General features: G+C 40.3%; 1 non-coding gene across 1 annotated transcript; it reads right to left on the bottom strand.

The window, feature by feature from the left end:
• Window positions 1-453: 453 nt before the first annotated feature.
• On the bottom strand, window positions 454-535 carry TRNAS-GCU (transfer RNA serine (anticodon GCU)). The gene has a single exon. It is a non-coding gene; the product is annotated as a tRNA-Ser (tRNA).
• Between the last annotated feature and the right edge of the window lie 14,847 nt (window positions 536-15,382).

The raw sequence follows: 15,382 nt of genomic DNA, 5'->3' as shown, positions 1-15,382 counted from the left end.
ATGTTTTTTTACTACATTTTGGCAATTTGCCACGCCCCTATAATATATATCTTCAAATTATATTAACTGTACCATCTCACGTAGCTAAGCTTTCAAATGCAAAAAACCGTTTTAAAATCGGAGCATTCTGTGTGAAGTTATGTGCATACATGGCATTTAGCGACTTTATTTTATAAGATTTATATAGATATATAGATTAATAATGATAATTATGTACCTTGCAGCTTAAAAAAAAAACAGTTTGTTCTCTTTTTTCTGTAGTACAAATGTTGTTTTTGTTTCATTTGCTTCAGCCGCTATTCTTATCGCATGACCAAAGCAGCGCGAATTCTTTTATCAAGTCGAATCCTAAAACATGAATTAAACATCAAATTATTATTAAAATTACAAATATTGATTTGATATTTCATTCATTTTGAATTAAAAAAAAAAGCATTTACTATACTTTAAGTGCGACGAGGATGGGATTCGAACCCACGCGTGCAGAGCACATTGGATTAGCAGTCCAACGCCTTAACCACTCGGCCACCTCGTCATATTTGAATTCTCTTTCGTCTTTGTCATCATATTCTCAGCACAATGAACGTGAAAAAGTGCAACATAAAGACAAAACAATAAAACATTTAGAGATAAAAAAAAACAATAATTTGTTGTAGTAATGCATAGAACTTTTAAATGGGTCTACAAAAACAAACAAATTCTTTATTTAATGTTCCTTAATTAATTGTTTGAAAAGATAATTATTTGTTGCGCTTATCAAAGTAATTTCTCATGGTTTTAAGCAATCAAAGTGTATGTATGTATGTACTTAATAAATATTGATTTACGCATGAACGTAAATATGTACACGTGTATATATGTATGAGCAAATAATAAACATTTTCATTATTAATGATGGAATACCGAGCTTCAATACAGTTTGTTTAAAAACCTGCTGACTAGCAGCAATAGAATATTTAAAATATTTGTGAATACCAAATACTCGCGAACTTGACGACATTTGTAGGTTTGTAAGTACGCTGCAAATCTACTGAATTGGTTAAGAAGGTTAGGTTAGGTAAGAGTGGCCACCGGTGCACCAGTGCACTTAGGCCCATAAAGGTCGTGTTGTGATACAACGCGGATCTCTCCCCTACTCAAACCAACAGGTCGATTTAGCAAACGTCAGGAATTTCTTGGGTTCCAAGTTAACCAGTTCACAAATATCGTCAAAGAAAGGAGATCACAGAGATTTCTTCCTCTTGTGCCAAAGCGCCGGATAATCGCACAGAAAATGCTTGACTGTTTCTATCTCCTCTTCGTCTTTGCAGCTCCTGCAGTAATCATTATAGGGAGCACCCAGCCGTTGTGCATGCCTCCCGATTGCTATGTGGCCGGTTATAAGTCGATCTACCAGAGATAAGTCCCCCCTTCCAAGAAGAAGGAGACGTCTCGTGCGTTTTGCATCCCATTCAAGCCACACGAGCTTAGTGTGGTAGCAGAATCCAACTTGCTCCATCTCATACCCGCTTTCCTAAGGCAAATCCCTTTCAAAGTGAACTTACAGGTAGCAAGCGGCATGCTCAACACTTCCAAGACGACAGATGTGCCCCCTCTTGCAAGTTCGTCAGCCATCTCATTTCCCGGTACATCCGAGTGTCCAGGCACCCATACCAGACTAAGGGAAGTTTGTTCAGCGAACTCGTTGAGAGATTTGCGGCACTTCTCTATTGTCCTGAACTTACATGAGCCCGACCAAGCGCTTTTAGTGCAGCCTGGCTGTCAGAGTAAATACAAATTTGGTTATAGCCGTGAACAGCATTTCTCAGGTGCTCAACGGCCTCGTTAATAGCAGCCACCTCCGCCTGAAAGACGCTGCAATGATCGGGTAGGTTAAAAGATAGATTCCACCCTAGTTGAGGTGCAAAGACACCGCTACCCACCTTTTTATCCAGTTTTGAGCCATCAGTATATATCTGCAGCCTATCGCTCAGGTCCGGCGGATCCCTCAACCAATAATCCTTGTCCGGGATAACAACCTCGTACTTCATATCGAAAAAGACATTCGGAGCGGAATAGTCCGACGAAGGCGAATCCAGATTCTTAACGATGGCGGCATTGCCATCCACATTGTCTATCCAGCCAGATAAATCTCGCAGCCGCAGAGAAGAAAAGCCGCACAATGCCTGGCCATTAAATCTATTGGCAACACATTAAAAAGAGTGTCCAGCGCCTCCGCAGGGGTGGTGCGGAGTGCACCCCCAAACACACTAGAGCACCCCCCACACACAATAGAGCACTTCTTTGTACCTTCTGGAGTGCCCGTAGGTTTGATTTAGTATCTAGGCTCGTCCACCAGACCAAGGCCCAGTATAAAAGGATTGGTCTAACGACAGCAGTGTAGAGCCATACGATAATATCCGGTGATAGTCCCCATCTTCGCGCAACAGCACCCCTACAGCTGTACAGTGCCACCGTTGCTTTTTTCGCACGCTCATGAGCGTTTTCCTTCCAGGATAGTATCCTATCCAAAATTACTCTTGGGTTAAGAAAATGAATCAAATTTTGAAAACCTGCTACCAAATTTGAAAAGAAGGAAAGGCGGAATGGTGGGTTTGTAACGTGATCCGCCTAACACACCGAAGGTCTTTGGTTCAAATCCCGAACAATGCAAGTTCAAAAATTAATAAAAAAAATTGTTTTAATTAGAAAAAAAATTTCTTATCGGTCTCGCTTCTCGGCAGTGGTTTGACAAACACTCAAAGTGTATTTCTGACAAGCTTAAGAAGCTGATGTTGGTTTGTGTCATCTGGGAACACATTAAAAGCAGGACATACATTTTGTATGTCGGGGTTGATTCTGGATAGGTAAGAGTTTAACCTGTTACAGTATTCAGATCGAAGTTGAGCTAGAGTGACGCGCGTTTCCCTAGGAAGGGTGCGTTCCTCTTCTGCTAGTTTCGGGTATTGTTCTTTAAGTACTGGATTCACTGGGCAATTTCCGGCATAGAGGACCGACGCCTGTTTGTGGATTTCACTGAGGACCAGCTCGTGCTTTTTTACTTTCATACGGCTGTGTCCTCCGATGCCGTATTTCCTCATAATGCTTGCGGAGATTACTCTTTAAGCCCCTGGGCGGTATAGCTTCATCAATCAGATGTCTGCTGGGATGCCAAGGTTTCTGGGTATTCTTAATGATCGACCTTGCCGATGCCATTCGAAGTCGGCGTAAATCATATTTGTAGATCCCGCTCTGCCAATTTTTGGACCAACAAGTAAAGACGGGACTGTCTTCCACACAGCCGAATTCATGGGGTCGCTGATTTCATATATGCCCTCGAATTTCTTCTAGCAGCTCGACTCTTGAAATACGGGTATCATACAAAAAAAAACACTTCTCAATTGACATATTACCATAGCAGGTGTAATAACTGCCGTAGTCCATTGCGTAACAAACAGTTTTATGTTATTTATGGCGCGTATATGTTCAAGAAATTCCGTTTGAATCCGTCAGACCTTGTGAAACGAGCTTATATGAAACTGAAAATAAACTCTGAATTCCTAGTATGTAAAAGTTGTGTTGAGTCCTTACGCTTATAGGAAAATAAAACAAGTAAGTTCGGGTGTAACCGAACATAACATACTCAGTTGAGAGCAATGTTGACAACATAAGGGAAAATAAGCATGTAGGAAAATGATCCGAGGGAAACCCTGGAATGTGTTTGTATGACATGTGTATCAAATGAAAGGCATTAAAAATTATTTTATGAGGGAGTGGGCCAAAGTTCTATAGGTGAACGCCATTTAGGGATATCGCCATAAAGGTGGATCAGGGTTGACTCTAGAATTTGTTTGTACGATATGGGTATCAAATGAAAGGTGTTAATGAGTATTTTAAAAGGGAGTGGGCCTTAGTTCTATAAGTGGTCGCCTTTTCGAGATATCGCCATAAAGGTGGACCAGGGGTGACTCTAGAATATGTTTGTACGATATGGGTATCAAACGAAAGGTGTTAATGAGTATTTTAAAAGGGAGTGGGCCCTAGTTCTATAGGTGGTCGCCTTTTCGAGATATCGCCATAAAGGTGGACCAGGGGTGACCCTAGAATGTGTTTGTACGATATGGGTATCAAATTAAAACGGGAGTCATTGGTGCCGTATGTCGTATCGCTGTAGTCGTATCCCTAACGTATTCAGCTGTTTATCGTTACGACGGTAAACCAAAAACCATTTGGTTGGCTACGATAGGGTTACGACCTTAGCAGCACCAATAATCGATTGCATTGATTCTCATAAGGTTGGTCGAATCAGCTGTTAAAAGGTTACCGATACGGTTACCGATAAAGCACCAATGTCTCCAGCTTAAAGGTATTAATGAGGGTTTTAAAAGGGAGTGGTGGTAGTGGTATGGGTGGTCGCCTTTTCGAGATATCGCCATAAAGGTGGACCAGGGGTGACTCTAGAATACGTTTGTACAATATGGGTATCAAACGAAAGGTGTTAATGAGTATTTTAAAAGGGAGTGGGCCTTAGTTCTATAGGTGGTCGCCTTTTCGAGATATCGCCATAAAGGTGGACCAGGGGTGACTCTAGAATGTGTTTGTACGATATGGGTATCAAATGAAAGGTGTTAATGAGTATTTTAAAAGGGCGTGGGGCTTAGTTCTATAGGTGGACGCCGTTTCGAAATATCGCCATAAAGGTGGACCAGGGGTGACTCTAGAATGTGTTTGTACGATATGGGTATCAAATTAAAGGTGTTAATGAGTATTTTAAAAGGGAGTGGGCCTTAGTTCTATAGGTGGACGCCGTTTCGAAATATCGCCATAAAGGTGGACCAGGGGTGACTCTAGAATGTGTTTGTACGATATGGGTATCAAATGAAAGGTGTTAATGAGTATTTTAAAAGGGCGTGGGGCTTAGATCTATAGGTGGACGCCTTTTCGAGATATCGCCATAAAGGTGGACCAGGGGTGACTCTAGAATGTGTTTGTACGATATGGGTATCAAATGAAAGGTGTTAATGAGTATTTTAAAAGGGAGTGGGCCTTAGTTCTATAGGTGGACGCCGTTTAGAAATATCGCCATAAAGGTGGACCAGGGGTGACTCTAGAATGTGTTTGTACGATATGGGTATCAAATGAAAGGTGTTAATGAGTATTTTAAAAGGGAGTGGGCCTTAGTTCTATAGGTGGACGCCGTTTCGAAATATCGCCATAAAGGTGGACCAGGGGTGACTCTAGAATGTGTTTGTACGATATGGGTATCAAATGAAAGGTGTTAATGAGTATTTTAAAAGGGCGTGGGGCTTAGTTCTATAGGTGGACGCCGTTTCGAAATATCGCCATAAAGGTGGACCAGGGGTGACTCTAGAATGTGTTTGTACGATATGGGTATCAAATTAAAGGTGTTAATGAGTATTTTAAAAGGGAGTGGGCCTTAGTTCTATAGGTGGACGCCGTTTCGAAATATCGCCATAAAGGTGGACCAGGGGTGACTCTAGAATGTGTTTGTACGATATGGGTATCAAATGAAAGGTGTTAATGAGTATTTTAAAAGGGCGTGGGGCTTAGATCTATAGATGGACGCCTTTTCGAGATATCGCCATAAAGGTGGGCCAGGGGTGACTCTAGAATGTGTTTGTACGATATTGGTATCAAATGAAAGGTGTTAATGAGTATTTTTTATTAGATCTATAGATGGACGCCTTTTCGAGATATCGCCATAAAGGTGGGCGAGGGGTGACTCTAGAATGTGTTTGTACGATATTGGTATCAAATTAAAGGTATTAATGAGGGTTTTAAAAGGGAGTGGTGGTAGTTGTATAGGTGGTCGCCTTTTCGAGATATCGCCATATAGGTGGACCAGGGGTGACTCTAGAATGTGTTTTTCATTTTCTTCTACTTAATATGGTAGGTGTCACAACCATTTTACAAAGTTTTTTCTAAAGTTATATTTCGCGGCAATTAACCAAACCAATTACAATGTTTCATCCCTTTTTTCGTATTTGGTACAGAATTATGACATTTTTTTCATTTTTCGTAATTTTCGATATCGAAAAAGTAGGCGTGGTCATAGTCGGATTTCGTTCATTTTTTATATCAAGATAAAGTGCGTCCGGATAAGTACGTGAACTAAGTTCACATGTTCATATGTTGATTTTTGCTCTAGTTATCGTGTTAAGGGCCATGCGGAAGGACAGACGGACGACTTTGTATAAAAACGGGGCGTGGCTTCAACCGATTTTGCCCATTTTCACAGAAACCAGTTAACGTCATAAAGTCTATGCCCCTACCAAATTTCAAAAGGATTGGTTAAATTTTGTTCGACTTATGGCGTTAAAAGTATTCTAGACAAATTAAATGAAAAAGGGCGGAGCCACCCCCATTTTGAAATTTTCTTTTATTTTTGTATTTTGTTGCACCATATCATTACTGGAGTTGAAGGTTGACATAATTTACTTATATACTGTAAAGATATTAAATTTTTTGTTAAAATTTTACTTTAAAAAAAATTTTTTTTTAAAAGTGGACGTGGTCCTTCTCCGATTTTGCTAATTTTTAGTAAGCGTACATATATTAATAGGAGTAATGTTCCTGCCAAATTTCATCATGATATCTTCAACGACTGCCAAATTACAGCTTGCAAAAGTTTTAAATTACCTTCTTTTAAAAGTGGGCGGTGCCACTCCCATTGTCCAAAATTTTACTAATTTTCTATTCTGCGTCATAAGGTCAACTCACCCACCAAATTTCATCGTTTTATCTGTCTTTGGTAATGAATTATTGCACTTTTTTGGTTTTTCGAAATTTTCGATATCGAAAAAGTGGGCGTGGTTATAGTGCGATATCGTTCATTTTAAATAGCGATCTGAGATGAGTGCTCAGAAACCTACATACCAAATTTCATCAAGATACCTCAAAATTTACTCAAGTTATCGTGTCAACGGACGGACGGACGGACAGACGGATGGACGGACATTGCTCAATCAAATTTTTTTTCGATCCTGATGATTTTGATATATGGAAGTCTATATCTATCTCGATTCCTTTATACCTGTACAACCAACCGTTATCCAATCAAACTTAATATACTCTGTTAGCTCTGCTCAACTGAGTATAAACAAGTAAGGAAGGCTAAGTTCGGGTGTAACCGAACATTACATACTCAGTTGAGAGCTATGGAGACAAAATAATGAAAATCACCATGTAGGAAAATGAACCTAGGGTAACCCTGGAATGTGGTTGTATGACATGTGTATCAAATGGAAGGTATTAAAGAGTATTTTAAGAGAGAGTAGGCCATAGTTCTATGGATGGACGCCATTTAGGGATATCGCCATAAAGGTTGACCAGGGCTGACTCTAGAATTTGTTTGTACGATATGGGTATCAAATGAAAAGTGTTACTGAGCATTTTAAGAGGAGTGGGCCTTAGGTCTATCGGTGGACGCCTTTTCGAGATATCGCCATTAAGGTGGACCAGGGGTGACTCTAGAATGTGTTTGTACGATATGGGTATCAAATGAAAGGTGGTAATGCGTATTTTAAAAGGGAATGGGCTTTAGTTCGATAGGTGAACGCCTTTTCGAGAAATCGCCATAAAGGTGGACCAGGGGAGACTCTAGAATATGTTTGTACGATATGGGTATCAAATGAAAGCTGCTTATGAGTATTTTGAAAAGGAGTGACCCTTAATTCCATAGGTGGACGCCGTTTCGAGATATCGCCATAAAGGTGGACCAGGGGTGTCTCTAGAATGTGTTTGTACGATATGGGAATCAAATAAAAGGTGTTACTGAGCATTTTAAGAGGGAGTGGGCATTAGGTCTATAGGTGGACGCCTTTTCGAGATATCGCCATTAGGGTGGGCCAGGGGTGACTCTAGAATGTTTGTACGATATGGGTATCAAACGAAAAGTGTTACTGAGCATTTTAATAGGAAGTGGGCATTAGGTCTATAGGTGGACGCCTTTTCGAAATGTCGCCATTAGGGTGGGCCAGGGGTGACTCTAGAATGTGTTTGTATGATATGGGTATCAAATGAAAGATGGTAATGAGTATTTTAAAAGGGAGTAATCCTTAGTTCTATAGGTGGACGCCTTTTCGAGATATCGCCATAAAGGTGGACCAAGGGTGACTCTAGAATGTTTGTACGATATGGGTATCAAAGGAAAAGTGTTACTGAGCATTTTAAGAGGGAGTGAGCATGAGGTCTATAGGTGGACGCCTTTTTGAGATATCGTCATTAGGGTGGGCCAGGGGTGACTCTAGAATGTGTTTGTACGATATGGGTATCAAACGAAAGGTGTTACTGAGCATTTTAAGAGGGAGTGGGCATTAGGTCTAAAGGTGGACGCCTTTTCGAGATATCGCCATTAGGGTGGGCCAGGGGTGACTCTAGAATGTTTGTACGATATGGGTATCAAACGAAAGGTGTTACTGAGCATTTTAAGAGGGAGTGGGCATTAGGTCTATAGGTGGACGCCTTTTCGAGATATCGCCATTAGGGTGGGCCAGGGGTGACTCTAGAATGTGTTTGTACGATATGGGTATCAAATGAAAGGTGGTAATGAGTATTTTAAAAGGGAGTAATCCTTAGTTCTATAGGTGGACGCCTTTTCGAGATATCGCCATAAAGGTGGACCAAGGGTGACTCTAGAATGTTTGTACGATATGGGTATCAAAATAAAAGGTGTTACTGAGCATTTTAAGAGGGAGTGGGCATTAGGTCTATAGGTGGACGCCTTTTCGAGATATCGCCATTAGGGTGGGCCAGGGGTGACTCTAGAATGTGTTTGTACAATATTGGTATCAAATTAAAGGTATTAATGAGGGTTTTAAAAGGGAGTGGTGGTAGTTGTATAGGTGGTCGCTTTTTCGAGATATCGCCATAAAGGTGGACCAGGGGTGACTCTAGAATGCGTTTGTACAATATGGGTATCAAACGAAAGGTGTTACTGAGCATTTTAAGAGGGAGTGGGCATTAGGTCTAAAGGTGGACGCCTTTTCGAGATATCGCCATTAGGGTGGGCCAGGGGTGACTCTAGAATGTTTCTACGATATGGGTATCAAACGAAAGGTGTTACTGAGCATTTTAAGAGGGAGTGGGCATTAGGTCTAAAGGTGGACGCCTTTTCGAGATATCGCCATTAGGGTGGGCCAGGGGTGACTCTAGAATGTGTTTGTACGATATGGGTATCAAACGAAAGGTGTTACTGAGCATTTTAAGAGGGAGTGGGCATTAGGTCTAAAGGTGGACGCCTTTTCGTGATATCGCCATTAGGGTGGGCCAGGGGTGACTCTAGAATGTTTGTACGATAATTTATCAAACGAAAGGTGTTACTGAGCATTTTAAGAGGGAGTGGGCATTAGGTCTAAAGGTGGACGCCTTTTCGAGATATCGCCATTAGGGTGGGCCAGGGGTGACTCTAGAATGTTTGTACGATATGGGTATCAAACGAAAGGTGTTACTGAGCATTTTAAGAGGGAGTGGGCATTAGGTCTAAAGGTGGACGCCTTTTCGAGATATCGTCATTAGGGTGGGCCAGGGGTGACTCTAGAATGTGTTTGTACGATATGGGTATCAAACGAAAGGTGTTACTGAGCATTTTAAGAGGGAGTGGGCATTAGGTCTAAAGGTGGACGCCTTTTCGAGATATCGCCATTAGGGTGGGCCAGGGGTGACTCTAGAATGTTTGTACGATATGGGTATCAAACGAAAGGTGTTACTGAGCATTTTAAGAGGGAGTGAGCATTAGGTCTAAAGGTGGACGCCTTTTCGAGATATCGCCATTAGTGTGGGCCAGGGGTGACTCTAGAATGTTTGTACGATATGGGTATCAAACGAAAGGTGTTACTGAGCATTTTAAGAGGGAGTGGGCATTAGGTCTATAGGTGGACGCCTTTTCGAGGTATCGCCATTAGGGTGGGCCAGGGGTGACTCTAGAATGTGTTTGTACGATATTGGTATCAAATTAAATGTATTAATGAGGGTTTTAAAAGGGAGTGGTGGTAGTTGTATAGGTGGTCGCTTTTTCGAGATATCGCCATAAAGGTGGAACAGGGGTGACTCTAGAATGCGTTTGTACAATTTGGGTATCAAACGAAAGGTGTTAATGAGTATTTTAAAAGGGAGTGGGCCTTAGTTCTATAGGTGGACGCCGTTTCGAAATAGCGCCATAAAGGTGGACCAGGGGTGACTCTAGAATGTGTTTGTACGATATGGGTATCAAATGAAAGGTGTTAATGAGTATTTTAAAAGGGCGTGGGGCTTAGTTCTTTAGGTGGACGCCTTTTCGAGATATCGCCATATAGGTGGACCAGGGGTGGCTCTAGAATGTGTTTGTACGATATTGGTATCAAATTAAAGGTATTAATGAGAGTTTTAAAAGGTAGTGGTGGTAGTTGTATACGTGAAGGCGTTTTTAAGATATCGACCAAAATGTGGACCAGGGTGACACAGAACATCATCTGTTGGATACCGCTAATTTATTTATATATGTAATACCTGCCAAGATTTCAAGGGTTTTTTATTTCGCCCTGCAGAACTTTTTCATTTTCTTCTACTTAATATGGTAGGTGTCACAACCATTTTACAAAGTTTTTTCTAAAGTTATATTTCGCATCAATAAACCAAACCAATTACCATGTTTCATCCCTTTTTTCGTGTTTGGTACAGAATTATGGCATTTTTTTCATTTTTCGTAATTTTCGATATCGAAAAAGTGGGCGTGGTCATAGTCGGATTTCGTTCATTTTTTATACCAAGATAAAGTGCGTTCAGATAAGTACGTGAACTAAGTTCACATGTTCATATGTTGATCTTTGCTCTAGTTATCGTGTTAAGGGCCATGCGGAAGGACAGACGGACGACTTTGTATAAAAACGGGGCGTGGCTTCAACCGATTTTGCCCATTTCAACAGAAACCAGTTAACGTCATAAAGTCTATGCCCCTACCAAATTTCAAAAGGATTGGTTAAATTTTGTTCGACTTATGGCGTTAAAAGTATCCTAGACAAATTAAATGAAAAAGGGCGGAGCCACGCCCATTTTGAAATTTTCTTTTATTTTTGTATTTTGTTGCATCATATCATTACTGGAGTTGAATTTTGACTTAATTTACTTATATACAGTAAAGATATTAAATTTTTTGTTAAAATTTGAATTTTAAAAAATTTTTTTTTAAAAAGTGGGCGTGTTCTTCACCCAATTTTGCTAATTTTTATTTAGCACATATATAGTAATAGTAGTAACGTTCCTGCTAAATTTCATCATGATATCTTCAACTACTGCCAAATTACAGCTTGCAAAACTTTTAAATTACCTTCTTGTAAAAGTGGGCGGTGCCACTCCCATTGTCCAAAATCTTACTAATTTTCTATTCTGCGTCATAACGTCAACCCATCTACCAAGTTTCATCGCTTTAACTGCCTTTGGCAATGAATTATCGCATTTTTTCGGTTTTTCGAAATTTTCGATATCGAAAAAGTGGGCGTGGTTATAGTCGTATCGTTCATTTTAAATAGCGATCTGAAATGAGTGCCCAAGAATCTACATACCAAATTTCATCAAGATACCTCAAAATTTACTCAAGTTATCGTGTTAACTGACAGACGGACGGACGGACGGACGGACGGACGGACATGGCTCAATCAAATTTTTTTTCGATGCTGATGATTTTGATATATGGAAGTCTATATCTATCTCGATTCCTTTATACCTGTACAACCAACCGTTATCCAATCAAAGTTAAAATACTCTGTGAGCTCTGCTCAACTGAGTATAAAAACAGACCTCATTTCAAGTACCAAACTCCTGTTATATTACGAGTGGTTTTTCTATGTGGTAAATATAACATGAATAAACCATAGAGATCCCTCTAACTGCATTGGTCCCCACCAACCAACAGACTACTGCTAAATAATATTACCTCCTCTGCATATCAAATTGGGTCTGATGAAACAATATGTAAAGACCTTAGACAAAAGTGGGGAATGTTTCAAATACATTTCTAAATCATTTCCAAAACTAAATTCTGAAAAAGTCAAAGCTGGTATTTTCGATGGCCCACAGACCAGAAAACTAATTTGTGATCCAGAGCCTCATGAACCCAACTGAAAAATCTGCATAGGACGAGATCGTCTGGGTTTGTAAACAACTTATAAGAAACAGGAAATTTTGTTACTTCTCTTAACACATACACCAACTGATACTATACTTTTAACATTTGGGTGTAAACATGAGTATCAAGATGCACTTTCTCCATAACCATCTGGACCCTTTTGCTGAAAATTTGGGCAATCTCAGTGAAGAGCAGGGCGAGCGTTTTCACCAGGACTCCGCAAGACACTGGAACGCGCATATGTTAGCTGTTTACTGATGGAGCATTCATCATGCATAAACTCCCATGCAATAGACCCTGTGTCGGCCAGTGTAATAGATCGGTAATTGGCACACAAAAACTCGCGTTTCTGTTACGAGATTGCTATGACAATGAATCTCTTATCTGAAGAGTAAGTTGTATGGTATAATTACTATATATACGGCCGATCTCTACGAGTGTTCCAGACAGTAATATGTGCCGTATACGTAAGCATTTAGTGAAACTTGAAGCTTCTACCTCTTAAAATAAGGCTGAAATGACGAAAACCGTATATGAAAAATAGGTTGTATGGGACAAATAATTTACATAGGACCAATTTCTATGATTTTTCAGACAATAACATGTGAATTATATTAAAGCATCTGGTGATATTTTAAGCTTTCATCGGGAAAATTGTGGAAGATATGACAAAAAAAAACTTCTTTTCTGAAATTCGGCTGTATAAGGGATATATGCTATAGTGGTCCAATCCGGGTGGTCCAACAAATGCCTAATTGGACACCAAAACATACCCTCCCACCAAATTTTCTTCAAGAAGGGATCGAGGGTTCAATTTGGTCATAATAAATGGGAGGTACCTTCAAGGTGCTTGCTACCGGAGCGTACCGGATCTATATCCGGCAAAGGATCATCAACGTCCATAACACTCCCCTAAACCTTCGAGGAGTGTCCTTATCTCTACAAAAACAAGAACAACAACGAATATTGAAAGAGAAGCACGGCCTTAACCTAAAAGTTCAAAAAATTGCCACCAAAATTCTATTTTCCACAAAAATCAATCCTGCCAACACATATTGCGCTGGTGAGGTCCGTCTTGGCCTTCGCGAGTACATCAACCTTCCTCAATAGATAGTTGCAAATTTATACAGCGAGCCGCTTGATTTAAAACAGACAGTTGCATGCAACCGGACGTCATATTGAGACGACGCGGCAAACCTAAGTCAAGTGATATGGACTGACCTTCCGAAGCTCCTTACATTTTTGTAGCAACAGCATGTGCCGCACGGATTGATTTCCGTATCTTACGCCAAAATTGCTAACGTTGTCTAGAGAGCGTGAGCGAAAATATACGGGACCTGATTGAACAAGGCAGCGCTACTGGAACTGCTTGCCCAATAACAATCCGAATTTTGCCATATCCTGTTTTTCTATACTAACGTTGTACTCCTTCGAAATGAAAAAATACAGGTACCATTTTATCATCCCCATCTTCCTCCAAATCTTGTGGTACACTTTTCACTCAGTGAACTGAGACCAAATTAATTCTGAAAGTGCGCGGCAGGGGCATCATATTTTATTTATATAAAAAAGATTCATGCAAGATTTAAGGCCGGTTAAGCTAATCCAAGGTGGCAAAGCGGAAATATATATGTGTGCACATATCCATATCCTTGGGAAAAAACTTACCACAATTGGTGTAAGTTGCAGGCTCACAAACAACCACAACAACAAATATTATTTAAATCAAATTTCCGCAAATTTCTTTATTTTTAACGGCGCAATGCACTTGTGTGCTCACGAATTCAAAGCCACAACCAAGAGCCTCAGCAGGCAAACTTTTCAACGGTAAGCACACGCGAAATCCCAAAGGATGCAGTAAAGCGAAAGATGCGTTCAGGAGCGTATACCAAGAGGAAATAGTGGGGCGTCCTACCACATTTAAAAAATATATTTGAAAAAATGTAAAGCGCGATAACCTCCGTAAAAATTAAAGGCCGAGTTTCTCTTCTAATTTGCGTCGTGCTTCTTTTAACTTTTCATACAAATTAGCGGGACGGGGAATATATTTTTTATGCTTATTCCGAATGCAACGCAGATAATTTTTCACTGAGAAGCCTTTCTTGGCAGAAATCACAAAATTTAGCATTACCGGGACCACAACAATTCAGCTTGTCTAACTAATTATCTAACCTTACCTCAGAAAAAGGAAAAATATAAAGTGATGAAATCCTACACAGCTTTTGTTCGAAACTTGAATAGTTATACATACCTACGTACTGAGGTGCATATTACGTATGCTGATACTGTGAGGGTTTAGATAATCTCGGATGCGAAAAACCTATAGTCTCATTTATCTCTAGCTTAGGAGAAATTGTTACAGTTCGTGGCCCTATTTTGTTGAAAGGTGTTAAACAAAAAGAGCAGTCTGATAAAAGTTGGGATGGTATTAAGGCTAGCTACTGCTTAGGAATTTCAGATACAGCGAGCGGCGTAGCTCAGGAAGGAATAAATTGGCTTTTTTTACCTATTGCCCTTGCATGTGTTCGTAGAAAGTTTGGGGCTGTGCTTGACTAGAAAAATCTGCAGGTCAGGCAATCTTACAGGCTTTCTAACTTCCTAGCAGATAGATTGCTTCGTAATAGCGTGACTCTAGCGACCATCATAGCAATAAGGCTGCCTTAGGCATTCGATTCCAATTTTAGCCAAGAGGAAATTATACGCAAGTGACGAGCCTCACTGATATCCATAGGACATCTCAACGCCTCAAATACAGAATATTAGAACTGGATTCATTACTTTCATTGCAGATCTTTAGGGCTGTATTCATCAGCTTTCTACGCGGACGTATTGTCGGTAGTGTTGCAAATGTTAGGGACAGGGATTTCCCCCTCTTGCCTCTTCATACGAGAAAGCAAGTGGTATGAAAGGGATTGATTAAAAACTGTCCGATTGAACGAATATGTTCCCATTCGGCACTCACTGAGGGCATTCACATTGTACGAAACTGTTTCCAAGAGGAATTCTGGGAAACTTCATGGTATGCGTCTCAACCCCTGCGAATGCGAATATTTGGAACATCTCTGGTGTACATGGGGCTTTCCACACAAACATAACCTCTCAATGAATTTGGATTACCGTTTTCGATGATACTTAGACACCCTGCCAATAGGGAGATATAAAGTTTTCAAATTTCTCTGAGCAACTATTTTTATACTCAGCTGAGCAGAGCTCACAGAGTATATTAATTTTGTTCGCATAACGGTACCCCGTAACGGACTAAACTAGTCGAGATAGATATGA

Source organism: Eurosta solidaginis, chromosome 5 (genome assembly GCF_040869045.1).
Source record: "Eurosta solidaginis isolate ZX-2024a chromosome 5, ASM4086904v1, whole genome shotgun sequence".
Lineage (NCBI taxonomy): Eukaryota > Metazoa > Arthropoda > Insecta > Diptera > Tephritidae > Eurosta > Eurosta solidaginis.
The sequence above is the reverse complement of the archived record's forward strand: the minus strand, read 5'-3'. Positions and strand labels throughout refer to the sequence as shown.